The sequence below is a fragment of the Aotus nancymaae genome, unplaced genomic scaffold (assembly GCF_030222135.1).
Source record: "Aotus nancymaae isolate 86718 unplaced genomic scaffold, 86718_ANA_hifiasm-v0.15.2.pri h1tg000016l, whole genome shotgun sequence".
Lineage (NCBI taxonomy): Eukaryota > Metazoa > Chordata > Mammalia > Primates > Aotidae > Aotus > Aotus nancymaae.
This window is the reverse complement of record NW_026988428.1, coordinates 28,316,155-28,331,418: the sequence shown is the minus strand read 5'-3', so window position 1 is coordinate 28,331,418 and position 15,264 is coordinate 28,316,155. Positions and strand designations below refer to the sequence as shown.

The 15,264-nt window shown below is 35.2% G+C and overlaps 1 protein-coding gene across 1 annotated transcript in view; it reads left to right on the top strand.

Moving 5' to 3' along the window:
- TRHDE (thyrotropin releasing hormone degrading enzyme) overlaps positions 1-15,264 on the top strand; it is a 385,721-nt gene that overhangs the window by 224,421 nt on the left and 146,036 nt on the right. The gene's annotated exons all lie outside the window — the stretch shown is intronic.

The following is a 15,264-nucleotide window of genomic DNA, read 5'->3' as shown; positions in this document are numbered from 1 at the left end:
TAATGAATGAATATTTGGAGACTCAATATGAAATTGCTCTACAAGTGGTGTTATATAAATGTCAGTTATTATTATTATTAATAAGAGAGCTGACCCATATAGTGACCAATTATTTTTCACCAATGCCCTTAAATACTAATTTATTTTGATGGGCCAGTGCAAATGGATATAGGTAATGACATAATACATGCATCTTATAAATATTATTTAAAACAGATTTGGAATTTGAACATGTTTTCTGAATAAGCATAACAAATGAAATTTTAGAAAGACTAGACTGAATGGAAACAAATAATTTTGAGCCAATGACTAGATATAAAAATAAGGTAAAATATGAATTTTTCCCAGTTACTTGGATTAGGATTTTTCTTTATATCCATATCTCTTAGTTGTTCTAATTTTAACATAATGATGTGCCTCTCAGTGTTTTACACTCACTAGCCACTTAATAGAGTTAAAATAGGGTCAAAGTCTGATGTTATCTTTAGTGTAAGTTAAATTGCATATGTTGGAATTTCTATGTACTTTTTTTTTTCTTATGAGACGGAGTCTTGCTCTGTTGTTAGGCTGGAGTGCAGTGGCACCATCTCGGCTCTCTGCAACCTCTGTCTCCCAGGTTCAAGTGATTCTCCCGCCTCAGCCTCCTGAGTAGCTGGGACTACAGACGCGCACCATCACATCCAGCTAATTTTGTATTTTAAGTAGCGATGGGGTTTCACCATGTTGGCAGGATGGTCTTGATCTCTTAACCTCGTGATCTGCCTGCCTTGGCCTCACAAAGTCCTGGGATTACAGCCTGTGAGCCACCGCGCCCGGTCTCTATGTACTTTTTTTATTGATTTGATAATGTTTTAAGTGTTTTAAAAACATGACTAATGTTATTTTTATACGAAAGATATTTGTATTTAATAACTGAAGATGAAGCTGATTCATTAGTAGTCCTTGGTGTGGTAATTTAGATATTTGGTTTTGCACTGAGGTTATGACTATCTCAATGATTGGTAATTAGTACTGCATAGTAATGCTATAATATATAAAGATCCAGATTGTATTAAAAGAAAATCTCTTTTCAAGTCACTGGTTAATTGCATTGGCTCAAAAACGGTGTTTTTCTGATGTTTTATAAAAATAAGCGGAAGTACAGAACCACGAAATACGTTTTTCTTGGCTCCTTTGTCAAAAATGAGTTAAGTCTTTTAATTTCAGATGTTCTAATAGTACCTCATTATGGTTTAAATTGTATTTCTCTAATGACTAATTATATAAACTTTTTTTTTCATGTGCTTATTTATCCTCATATGTCTTTCTTGGTGAAGGGTCAGTTTAAATTCTTTGCCATTTTTAGAATTTTTATTGTTTGTTTTATTATCGAGTTTTGAGGTTTCTTTTCTGTATTTAAATACAGGTTATTTATTGGATATATGACTTGCTATGACTTGCAAGTATTTTTTTCCAAGTTGTAGTCTATGTTTTAGCTTCATAGCAATGTCTTTCTAAAAGCCAAAGGTTTTAATTTTAATAAAATCTACTTTACTATGTATTTTTTTAACTAGTAGAGCTATTATTATAGCTAAGAAATATTTTGATAGCTTAAGGTCATGTTTTTTCTTTTGTTTTTAATTCTAGAAATATTTTAGTTTAATATTTAGATTTATGATCAATTTTGAGTTAACTTTTGTACTGATATGAGGTCTGGATCAATTTTTTTCCTTTTCTCTTGTCTCCTTTCCTTTATTCCTTCTTTTCTTTTGTCCTCTCTTCCTTTCCTTCCTCTGTTCCTTCCTTCTTCTTTCTTCTGTTCCTTCTTTCTTTTCTCTTTTCTTTTCTTTCTCCTTCCTTCCTTCCTTCCTCCCTTCCTTCCTTTCTTTCTTCCTTTCTTCATAATTGTTCAAAAGCCATTTCTTGAAAAGTCTATATTTTTCTCCACTACATTGTCTTTGCATATTTACTGAGGATCAGTGAACTGTATATGTGTGGGTCTATTTCTGGCTATTTTATTCTGTTCTATTGATATATTTGTCTCTCTTGGCTCTAGTACTACAGTCTTGATCACTGTAGCTTTACAGTAAATTCTGAAATAAGGTCCTGTTAGTCCTCTAAATTTGTTCTTCTTTTTTTTTTTTAAGTTTCTTTGTTTTTTTTTTGCGTATGAGTTTAAGAATGACTTTGTAAATTTCTACAAGAATTATACTGGAATTGCAGGAAATGTGTATTGTGTTTATAAAACAATTTGGGAGAGTTGACATCTTAGCAATGTTGACTGATGCATGAATACAGTATGCCTCTCCCTTCCTTTAGGTACTCTTTATTTCTATCAGTGATCTAGTTTTTAGTGAATACATTTTTCGTATTAACGTTTTTCAGATTTATCTCTAAGTATTTCACATTTCCAGACTATTATGAATAGTATTATTTTAAAATTTCATTTCTAATTTTTGTGTTGCTGTACATAGAATACAATTCATTTTTGCATATTTATCTGGTACAATGTTAAATAGAAGTGGTGAGAGCAAACCTTTATGCTATTCCTAATTTTAAAAGCAATACCTTCAGTCTTTATCCATTAGGTATTACATCTCTAAATATCTATAAATACCTTTTATCAGGTTGAAGATGTTGCATGCTATTTCTACATTGCTAAAAGTTTTAATCTATATGTTGACTCGATTCAATGCTTTTCTCCAGCATCTATCAAGATGGTTATATATCTATATCTATATCTATAGATATAGATATATTTGTTGATGTGGTAAATTATAATGATTTTTTTAATGTTAGACCATCTTTGCTGAGACAAATACCATTTAGTCATAATATATTAAACTTTTTTTAAATAAATTGTCAGATTTAATTTGCTAAAAACATGTTTAGAAATTTTGTATCTGTGCTCATGAGGGATATTAATGTGTAGTTTTCTTTTTTGTAATGTCTTTCACCTTGTTGTCACTATAATAATAGCATCATATAATGGAAACCATTATCTTTTTCAACTTTCTGGGAGAATTGGTATAAAATTTCTATTGTCTTTTTTGAATGTTTGTTAGATTTACCAGTATAACAGCAGGGACCTGAAATATTCTTCCTTGAAGGTTTTCACTAATAATTTAATTTTGTTAATATATGGTGAATGGTTTATTTATTTTAATGTGGGCATTGGTAGTCTATTTCTTTCTTAAGGACTTTGCCCATTTCATCTAAAATGTTTAATTTATTGGCATAAAGTTTTACAGGATCTATTCCTTTATTATCCCTTTAACAACTATAGCATCTCTAATCATATAACCTCTTTCATTCGAGATAATGGTAATTTGTGTATTATTCCCTTTTTCCTGATTTGTCTAGCTGGACCTTTATAAATTTTATTGATCTCAAAAATAACCTTTCTTGTAATTGATTTTCTCTCTTGTTTTCTATTTCACAGATTTCCTTTCTAATCAACATTTCCTTTTTCTACCTACTTTGAATTCAAATTCTTCTTTTTTTCTAGTTTTCTAAGGTAGAAGCTGAGGTCATTAACTTGAGACCCTTCTGCTATTCTATTTTAAGCATTTATTCTGTAAATTTTCTCCTAAGTGTACCACCTAGGAAATCTTCCAAATGTTGGTTTGTTGAAGTTTCATTTCAATTTAAGGTACTTCTCCATTTCATTTGCAATTACCCCATGTCTTATTCCAGGTGTATTATTTAGATTCCAAATACTTGAAGATTTTTTCAGAAAATTTTCTGTTATTCATTTCTTATTTAATTTTATCATGGTCAGTGATTATACTCTGTGTGACTTGAATCTTCTTAGATTTATTATGGTTTATTTTATGGACCAGAAGTTGATATGTGTTGATAAATGTACTGTAGCCACTTCAAAAGAATATGTATTCCACTAGTGTTAGCTGGAGTGTTCTATAAATGCCAATTAGTTGAGGTTGGTTGATAGAGTTGTTCAAGTATTCTGTATCCTTATTGATTTTCTGTCCACTTGTTCATCAGGCTTTCTTGATGGGCCTTCATTGTGTAGATTCACTCACATAGTACCAAATCAAATATCATAAACTGTGGAGAAAAATAGTGACCTAGTTACCTGCCGGCATAGCTGAAAAATAGTTTTCAAATGTGAATATGGAGAAATGAGGATTAAAACATTTAGGTTGAAATTTCAGGGTCTTCATTTTTATAATCTCAGCATCAGGGCTTGATGTACATTCAGTTTCTTAGCCTTGCCCTTTGATTTGGCTTCACTCAGGTTCTTTCTATAAGAAAACTAGTTTGTGTGTAATGGATAATGACCAATTACTTTGTAAGTGGAACAAAGGTAAACCATGTTGTGGTTTGTAGGGTAAACCACATCATTGTGCGATGTATGGCAGGTAATATAGATGATCATGGAGACATAAATGATAACTGCTAACATTTATTACATGGATACTCTGTACTAGTGACTGAACTAACATTTTTATATTTATTATGTAATTTAATTCTTATAATCCTCTGAGGGGTTGTTATGATCATAATTCTCATTTTAAAGATAACCATGTTGAGTTATGGTAAATTCAAGGATATGTATCCTAGAAATTCAGGTTCCAGAGCCAATATTCTTAATTATTGCCATATTTGATTAACAAGCTTGGCTGGAACACTTATTCCAAAATTATTTGATAAGCCCCTGCTTATGTTCTAGGCACTGTGAGCTGAGTGCAAGAGATACAACTATCAATAATACACAAAGGAGTGATATCATATGAATAAACCAGTGCAGTAACATATGAGTGTTAACCAGAAATATTTCCATATTAAATGTTGACCCCTACCTGAAATCATCTTAAGCAATTTTGTCAATTTTGTTGACTAAATAACAGGCAAATTTGATATGTAATATTAACTTTCAGAATGGTTAAATTAGATATGTATTATATCATCAGAACGCTACCTTTCTTCAGTTTTTTGGATCTATTTCTCTCTATCTTACTTAATTTCTAGATGATCCTTAGGATGATCTAAGACTCATCTCATATGAGCCTTCATCTTGTGATCCTAATGAGCTCAGAGAAAGAATACATTGACTCCCATCCAAAGGAATCTATATCTATTTCCCCAAAGGGCTATGATTTGTTCTGATTAGGAAATAGATTATCACTGGCCAAGCCCTGTGTCCATAGGGATGGAGTATTCTGACTGGTCAGTTTCGGTCATGAGCTCATCCTCTGTGATGTGAGACAAAAGTCACATAACTGTTAGGCTCCCTGGAATCACTCAAAGTAAAGGAGGAACAATTTCTGAAAGAAGTAATGAATGCCACCTTAGAATCTAAGGAGTTATGATAGAAATATGTACAAGATACAGTCACAAGTTAGGGGAGTGGAGGGGAACTGTGAAAAAACAAGACAAGTGTTCTTTAGAGGAAGCTCAGAAAAGAAACACAGTGGTGATTAATTGGAACATCAAAGAGTTCAACATGATCATAGCAGAATGTGCGTTTTGCGTAGAGGCAGGCTGGAAGAATAAGCTGGATAAGAATTTGGAAGACATTTCCTTTCACTCTAAGAAGTTTGTACTTATTTATTGAGAAAGAGTCTTACTCTGTCACCCAGGCTGAAGTGCTGTGGCTCGATCTCGGCTCACTGCAGTCTCTGCCTCCCTGGTTCAAGTGATTCTTCTCCCTCGGCCTCCCAAGTAGCTGGGACTAAAGGCACGCGCCATCACACCTGGCTAATTTTTATATTTTTAGTAGAGAAGGGGTTTCACTATATCAGCCAGGCTGGTTTCGAACTCCTGACCTCCTGACCCACCTTCCTTGATCTCCCAAAGTGCTGGGATTACAGGTGTGAGCCACCGTGCCTGGCCAGAAGTTTGTATTTTATCAAACAGGTCAAACAGAACCAAGAAGAGTTTAAAGCAGAGGAGTAACATTATTAAAATTGTATTCTAAAAAGAATATTCCTGTAGATGTCATAGAGATGGTGTTAATATTGACAGATTTGGATAATTCAGTAAAGATTGTAGAGACTGGAGTTGCTCTTCTGTATTCTTCTCCATAAAGATCTCTGTTTCTAGTCAACATTAACCTCTGCCAACAATCAACCCCTCATTGCGTCAGTGCTTTGTTAGCTTATCATCTCTTGTAATTATTCCCTTAATAATTATTCTAATTATTCCCAATTCTGTTTTTTTTCTTATTCTTCCTGAATAGTAATTTGAATACACTTTAAATAACTTTTTTGCAAAGAAATGTATTACGGGGGATAGAAGATTATAAAAAAATAAAGGTTAGTAACCAATAGACCAGCTACTGATTTGGGGTACTTAATAATGTTCAACATGGATAGTCCCAAGACCATTATTAAAAGAAAAGAAAACTCATAAAATTGCAACCTTTTTTAGAATGGGAAGAAAAAACTACTCTATTTTAAAATAATTAGATCTGGGGAAGTAACAAGTTTCCCATTTTAATAGTAGATTGAAAATGAGAATGCTTTTTTTCTTAAAGTGCAATGGAAGCAGGAAAATATTGTCCATGGACAGGAAGGACTAGAATAGATGGATTGAGACAGTCTCTTTGTTCTAAAAGCACAAAGGAAATAACAATCAATGACCCAATAACCTAGATGATGAAAGTAAGTGAATGTTCATTAAATTTACATATGATGCCAAGGTGGAGAGGGTTGCTACAAGCTTGGAAAAGAAAAAACGGACTTCAGCAAATTTAAAGAGGATCCTTTACAAGTAAGAACACTTTAAAGCAATTCTTATTTCATGGTTAGTATATTTGCACACCAAACAAAATTACATAAAATAAAAGGTAAGAGAATTAGCAAGTGAAAAATTCTTCAAGGGATCATTGTGGACACAAATTTTTTAAAGAAGTAATGGTGGTAGAAATTTAACTTGCTATGCTTTGCCGATATATTCCACATCTAAAGGATCCTTGTATGACCAATAGAAGTCAACGTGAAATTTCTATCATCTTTAGAAATAAATAGAAAAGGCCAATCATCCATTTGTATCTGTCATTCCTTGTAATACCTGGCTCCCCATCCACAACATCATGTCAGTCAGGTGATGATTAATGCACAGACAGAGCACTAATAATTCTACACACAGTATGCCTTATTTCTGCAGGGGATTAAAAAAGATAATGCCTATCTTCAAGAATACAACCAAGCCAGGCACGGTGTCTGATGCCTGTAATCCCAGCACTTTGAGAGGCTGAGGTGGGAGGACTGCTTGAGTCTAGGAGTTCAACACAAATCTTGTCAACATAGTGAGACCCTGTCTCTACAAAGCATTTAAAAAATTTTTTTAAATCATCTAGGCATTGTGGTGCATGTCTCTAGTTCCAGCTATTCAGAAAGTTGAGGGAGGGGGATTGCTTGGGTCCAGGAGTTAGAGGCTACAGTGAGCTATAATCATTCTCCTGAACTCCAGCCTAGATGAGAGAACAAAATCCTATTTCAAAAAAAAAAAAAAAAAAAAAAAAAGAAAGAAAGAAAGAAAGAAAGAAAACAAGAAAGAAAAAGAATGCAACCCAATAGAAAACATAAAATACATGAAATAAAAATAGTAATTGTACTATGAGTACTACTAGAGCATATCTATAATTTAATGAGCACTTACTATGTACAATTATTTTTGTGTGTGAAATGCTTTGCATGTATTATCCCATTTACTCCCAACAGAAAACTTGGAATGCAGGCATTTTTAACTAATTTTACTGATGAGGAAACTGACACTGAGGTAGTGAAATGATTGCCACAGCATCAGATATTTAGCAAATAAACATTTCAGAATTTGATGTCAGATATATATAAGTTTAAATCCTGAGCTCTTATCTACAAAGTATTCACAAATAAATATATTTCAAGGCAAGTTATGATATGGAACATCTCAGTGGATGGCAATTCCAAGCTCCCAGGTCACCCTTGATCCTTTTATCCAGAGACAAGGATATCTTGTCTCTGCCATCAAAATATTTCCAGAATCTAACCTCTTCTCAACCCCATCACTGTTGCCACCAGATAAGGTTTGAATTTGTGTCCTCAACCAAATATCATGTCAAATTGTAATTCCCAATGTTGGAGAAAGGGCCTGGTGGGAGGTGATTGGATCATGGGGACAGATTTCCCCCTTGCTGTTCTCCTGATAGTTAGTTCTTGAGAGATCTGTCAGTTTAAATATGTATACCGCCACTTCCTACTGTCTTCTTCCTCTTTCTCCAGCCTTGTAAGATGTGCCTCCTTCCTCTTTACCTTCCACCACGATTGTAAGTTTCCTGAGGCCTCCCAAGCCATGCCTCCTGTACAGCCTGCAAAGCTGTGAGCCAATTAAACCTCTTTTCTTTATAAACTGCCCAGTCTCAGGTAGTTCTTTATAGCAATGTGAGAACTAATACAGAAAACTGATACCGCGAGTGGGGCATTGCTATAAAGATACCTGAAAAAGTGGAAGTAACTTTGGAACTGGATAACCGGCAGAGGTTGAAACAGTTTAGAGGGCTCAGAAGACAAGAAGATGTGGGAAAGTTTGGAACCTCCTAGAGACTTTTTGAATGGTTTTGACCAAAATGCTGATAGTAATACGAACAGAGATGGCCAGGCTGTTGAAGTCTGAGATGGAGATGAGGAAATTATTGGAAATTTTGAACTTGAGTGTGATGGTTTATGTTATCTAGCAGAAGAAATTTCTAAGCAACAAGGCATTCAAGATGTAGCTGGGCTGTTTCTAACACTGTGTGCTCATATGTTTGAGCAAAGAGATGATCTGAAACTGTCTGACACTGGAACGTAAATTTAAGAGGGAAGCAGAGTGTAGAAGTTTGGAAAATTCACAGCCTGGCCATGTAATAGAAAAGAAAAACCCATTTGCTGGGGAAAAATCCAAGTGGGTTGCAGAAATTTGCATAAGAAAAGCTGAATGTTAATAGCCAAGACAATGGGAAAAATGCCTAGAAAGCATTTTAGAGATTTTTTTTTGTAGCAGCTCCTCCCATCACAGTCCTGGAGACCTAGGAGGGACACATGGTTACATGGGCCAGGCCCACAGCTCTGCCCTCTGTGCAGCCTTGGGACGTGGCATTCTGCACTGTGGCTGCCCCAGCTCCAGCCATGGCTAAAAGAGGCCAAGGTATAGCTTGGGTCATAGCTTCAGAGGGTGTAAGCCATAAGCTTTGGTTGCTTCCATGTGGTGTTAAGCCTGTGGATGCACAGAGGGCAAGGGTTGAGGCTTGGAAGCCTAAACCTAGATTTTAGGTGATGTATTAAAATGCCTGGATGTCCAGGTGGAAATCTGCTGCAGGAGCAGAGCCCTCATGGAGAATCTCTACTAGGGCATTGTGGAGGGGAAATATGGGGTTAGAGCCCCCACAATCCCCTCTGGGATACAGCCAAGTGAGGCTATGAGAAGAGGGCCACTATCCTCCAGGTCCTAGAATTATAGATCCACTAACAGCTTGCATTGTGCACCTAGAAAGCCACAAGCACTCAATGTCAGCCCTTGAGAGCAGCTATGGGAACTGACCCCTGCAAAGCTACAGGGGCAGAGCTGCCTAAGGCCTTGCAAGTCCACCCCTTGCGTTATTGTGACCTTGGATGTGAGACATGGATGTGAGACATGGAGTCAGAGGAGGATATTCTGAAGCTTTAAGATGTAATCACTGCCCTGCCGGGTTTCATACTTACATGGGGCCTGCAGTCCCTTTGCTTTGGCCAATTTCTCCCTTTTGGGATGGGAGTATTTACCCAATGCCTGTACCCCAATTATATCTTGAAAGTAACTAACTTGTTTTGATTTTATAGACTTATAGGTGGAAGGGGTTTACCTTGTCTCAGATGAGACCTCAGATTGTGGACTTTTGAGTTAATGCTGGAATGAGTTAAGACTTTGGGGGACTGTTGGGAAAGCATGATTGTATTTTGCAATGTGTGAAGGACATGAAATCTCATTTTGAATTGCAATCCCTAGTATTGAAGGAGGGGTCTGGTGGGAGGTGACTGAATCATGGGGGTAGATTTCCCCTTTCCTGTTCTCATGATAGTGAGTGAGTTCTCATGAGATCTGGCTGTTTAAATGTGTGTAGCACTTCCCGCTGCTCTCCTTTTTTCTGCTCCAACCACGTAAGATGTGCCTCCTTCCTCTTTGCCTTCTGTTATGAGTGTAAGTTTCCTGAGGCCTTCACAGCCATGCTTCCTGTACAGCCTATGGAACTGTGAGATAATTAAACCTCTTTTCTTTAAATTTACTAAATTACCCAGTCTCAAATAGTTCTTTACAGCAATGCGAGAATGGACTAATATACCACCCCAGTCTGAATCAGCACCATTTTGCCACAATCATTTTCTACAATGTCTCTCTGCTTTTAATCCTGTTCCCTCTACAGCCTATCTTTACCAAGAATTCGGTGATGTTTATAAAACCTGTGTCATATTGTGCCAGTTCTTTACTAGAAACCCTATTATAAGCCCCCTGCCCCTGCAAAATAATAATAAAAGACACAGTCTTCACAGGGACCCACAAAAGCCCTTCCTGATCTCAGCTCATTCTATTCTCAGGTACCTATAAACCCCTGACCCTTATTTTATTTCTTATCTATCTGAATTCTTCTCTGTTACTCTCCCCTCACTCATGGTGCCACTGTTCTACCAGCTCCCTTGTTTTCCCTGAGCTCTACCAAACTCCCTCCCACATGAGGGCCTTTGAATTGGCCTTCTCTCTGTATGAAAAATGTTACTCCATATAGTGTCATGGTCCCAGCTTGCTCTCCTTGAAACCTTTACTTAATGTCACCTTCTCAAGGAGGCCTCCCATTTACAATGGCAACTGACACCCTCACTCTTTTTCCCACTCATTTTCCTTATTCGGATCCTACTATGTTTACTATATTGTTTGGCTTTCCACTTTCCCCCACTGAATGTGAGCTTCATCAAGGCAGAGATCTATGTCTAGGTTTTTTGCTAATGTGTCTCCAGTACCTATTATACTGCCTGTGTGCAGTAAGAACTCTTATAAGTATTTGTTGAGTTAAATTAAAGTAAATGTCAGAAAAACAATATAAACAAAGCATTCTGGTGTTTCAGAGGGAAAGATTCCATCAATTTATAGGAATTAGGAAAAAGAGCTGGCACTTGAAACAAGATTAAGGAGTTTCCAATGTAATTCCGTATGAATTACAGAAGGGAAAAAATGATTGTGTTGCCCAGTCATTTAGTTTTCTAATGGGTTTTCATCACATGTAGCCTGACTCCTGAGCCCTGGACCTCATGGGACCCCCTTCTGTGAGCTCAGCTACCCTCCTGCTGTCTCTTCCCTCTCCTGCCTCAGGCATAATTAGCCTCCTGTTCTGCAAGTCTTCATGACTCTTATTTTTCTAAATAGGTCTTTACTTAGACTTTGCTTTCCTTATTCACAGTGAACCAATTACATATATACTAACAAATGAATATAATAGATCAGTATTTTGTGATACTCTTTAGATATTTTACAGTATCCAGTATATGATATATAGTGATTAAATATAATACTTGTCATTTCTGTAAAGCAGTTGGACAATAGGCTTTAACTGGTATATATGATGGCTATAATAGGCAGTAGTACTATCAGTTGCTCTTTGTCACTGGACATCCACTTATTTAATGTAACACCCTTGTAACATACAAAGCATATATTATTATCTTCAATTTATATAACAGTAAACAGAGGCCTAGAAATTTTAATGATGTGCTGCAGCTCCTAAGCATCAGAGCTGGGATTCACACCTTATTGTTGCTAAGTCATACTCTTTTCACTCACCAGGATTCCTGTCTGTTGTGCCATTGTTTCAATAGAAAATATGATTTGAGTTTTCAATCCATGAATGAAAAAAAATGTCTTATTTAAAAATAAGTAACATACTGGCATGCATATCAAAAATCAAGGTTATAAAATCTGAGAAGTTATAAGCACTGGTTATGATCATCTCATAAGGAAAATGTGAACAAGCTTGAGACTGAAAAAATTAGGCAAAGGAGAAAATGCCAGAGAAAAGAAGGGAGGAAGAAAGATTGATTTTGGAACATCTGGAGATAAAACCTATTGGAAAAGGCTAAAGAACTTACATATGTCTACCCTGGAGGATAGAGGGCTAAGAGGTGACTTAATAATTGGCTCTAATATGTGAATGGTCATTATGGGAAGGCTGCTCACCACTTTTCTGTCAACATCAAGGTCAGAGTAAGATAGAGGGACTTAAATTACAGGAAGAAATTTCAGTTAATATAAGAAGGAACTTCTTGACATGAAAGGCAATTAAGCTTTTAATATGAGCTACTTAGGATTGTGAAATCTTCATTCTTTGATACACTTTAAAAATAAAATTTAAAATATGCTCCCAAATTAATAAATTAAATTTGATAACTACTGAAAAAAAATCCTCCTGGATATTGACTTCACGTAACATAATAGTCAGGTAATATAAAATTTATAGCTTATAGGAAATTAATTTCATATTTGCATATTTAGTTTGTATCATTACATTTCTTTTTTATTATAAATATAGAAGTATGAGTGGTTAATAAAAAAACTACTAGCTTCTTAGGTAAACAGAAAAAATTTAAAAATAATTCCCATCTATCTCTGAATGGTCTACTGATACCTATTAAACATCATCAAAATAATTTCCAGATAGAACATATTTTTGTTATTTTTTTCTTCATGATCAGACTTTGCTTTTAAAGCTAAATCAACCTTATACTGCACCAGCAGCAATTTAAAGACATTCTGTAAAGAAAATGCCTATTTGCCTTCATAAAGAAAATGTACCTGGTGGGAGGAGATACTTTTATTGATATTTTTGTGATAAATGTCTTTACTGCTTACTGGTAAATTATTAATTTGTGCATTTTGCTGATGGAGGCAAGTTTTCCTTTGCACACGTATTTGACTGATTCATTGCTATTTAATGGTTTCTTTTTATTTTTTCCTGTGCCAAACTTAATACTTAAAACAGCTTGTTTTTGTTCTAGATACTTGTACTTCTCCGCATTAGATGTTCATCTCTGGATTGGTATTTACTTGATGACACTGAAAGGAGAAGTATGTATTTAGTTAAAATAGGTAGCATATTGCTTAATAGAGTAAGAAATAGATTAATCCTATTCAAAGAATTCTCGTTATCTTCTCCTATACCTCTTTGTATCACATTGTATTGTTGTTAACTAATGGTTTAGACAGCTAATATTGTATTGTTGTTAACCAATGGTTTAGATAGATAATGTTAACTAATGTATTTGAGTTCCTTTGCTGCACACAGTTTCTTTTTTATTTTGCCAAAAAGCTGAAGAAAGTGCAATGTTGGTTTTGACTTTATTCTTCTGCTCTTACACCGGCTTTGTGAGAGCCAGAGTGGTGATCTCATGATATGAGAGGCTTAAGGTGCAGAGCCATGTAACTCTTAGCTTGCAAAACTTGGCTTTAGTGAGATTCTGCTTTTACAGCTTTCAGAAATACTTTTACAGCTACAGTTGTTCTTGTCTTCTGCTTAGGCGAAAAGCTTAGTTCTAATGACTCTTGCAGTGGGTTTACTTATGCTAGACTTCATCAACAGTCATAATGAAGAATAAAAAGTGAGCATTTAAGTTAGTATAAATGGTAATATACAAAAGAGTATTTCATTCCTGTAATGTGCTCACCTTGCAACTATATGTAACTATAAGACCAAAAGGCACCACAATGTGTCTCAGAATAGAATGGTGCTTCAGTCAACAGCACAAGGTCATTTAGCTAGTAGGGCTGTGAATCTCAAATTATTTTATACAGGATATTCAAAGAAATGGCAATTGAAGATAAAAACTAAAAATAAGTGGAAATCAGCCAATGTATATTTCCCTAGCATATAAGATAGTTAAAAAGATGTAATGTTTTGAATAGATTTTCCAGAATGACAGAATTCTGTAGTACTTAGAAAGGAATAGGCTAGGTGCAGTGGCTCACACTTATAATCCCAGCACTTTGAGAGGCTGAGGCAGGCAGATCACCTGATGTCAGGAGTTTGAGGCTAGCCTGGCCAACATGGTGAAACCCCATCTCTACTAAAAAATACAAAATAAAAAATTAGTTGATTATGGTGGCATGCACCTGTAGTTCCAGCTACTCGGGAGGCTGAGGCAGAGAACCACTTGAACCCGAGGTAGTGGTTGCAGTGAGCCGAGACCGCAACACCACACTGTAGATTGGGCAACAGAATAAGACTCAGTCTCAAAAAAAAAAAAAAAAAAAAAAAGGAATAATTAAGATGTAAAGGATAAATAAGCAAGGCAACTGGAATTAAGGGTTGACGTTTTGATAAATGAGAAGTATACAGGAAGGAAAAGGAGAATAGAGATAAATTCCTATTTGCAGAAAGAACATTTGGAGAAAAATCAGAATAAACATATTTAGAATATAAGTAGTGTTTGTACATCTAACAATATTGGAAGAAGTTGAACTGAATTGAATTTTCCTGTGGAATAATTGTGAATGAGTTGTGTTTTGGCATTTGAGGAATGATTTTTTAATGAACATAACCACAAACCAATTTTTAATCAACCACACACAGTATGTTAATTGTTACGCATGAAGTTCAGAAGCATTAGTACACAGTTGTTTTTACCATTGAGGACACTTTTTATTACTATTTCTTTTTCATGTGAACCTAAATATTATCTCATTTTATTATAAAAATTATATTTTTGAAGTATTTAAGAATTCAGGTATTTATTGATTAAAGACATATAAATATCAATCAGAGTTTCAGCTTCAAATAGGTCAAACTATGTTGCTCCATGGGGCAGATACAATTTGAATCAAACAACAAAGACATGCTTTCTCTTTGGCCCAAGTAGTTTTTTCTCAGGTAAATATGTTATTTCCTTGGAAATGATGAAATTGTTTTTGTGGACACACTGTCACAGATATTTTTATGGATTCCTTCATGGGAGGCCAAGGATCATTTAATGACCTGAGAAAATTATCTAGAGACTACATGTTTTCTACATTCATTATCATTCATGCTATTGCATTGTTTCCTAGTAGCACCAAAATCAAGTTGTTGATTTTTCTGCCTTTAAAAGTAGAACGTCTTTCAGCTTTTTCTGAGTTATTTTTGAATCAGTATTAGGATGCTTAACTATGATTTCATACAGCATACTGTTACCTTGAAGACACAGAGAGATTTTTTAAACAAGTATAAAATCTGGCTTTTGTCTTAAAGGCATTTTCCCAAGTGGAGAATTTAAGCATGGTTTTTAAGGTTTCATAGAGATAAGA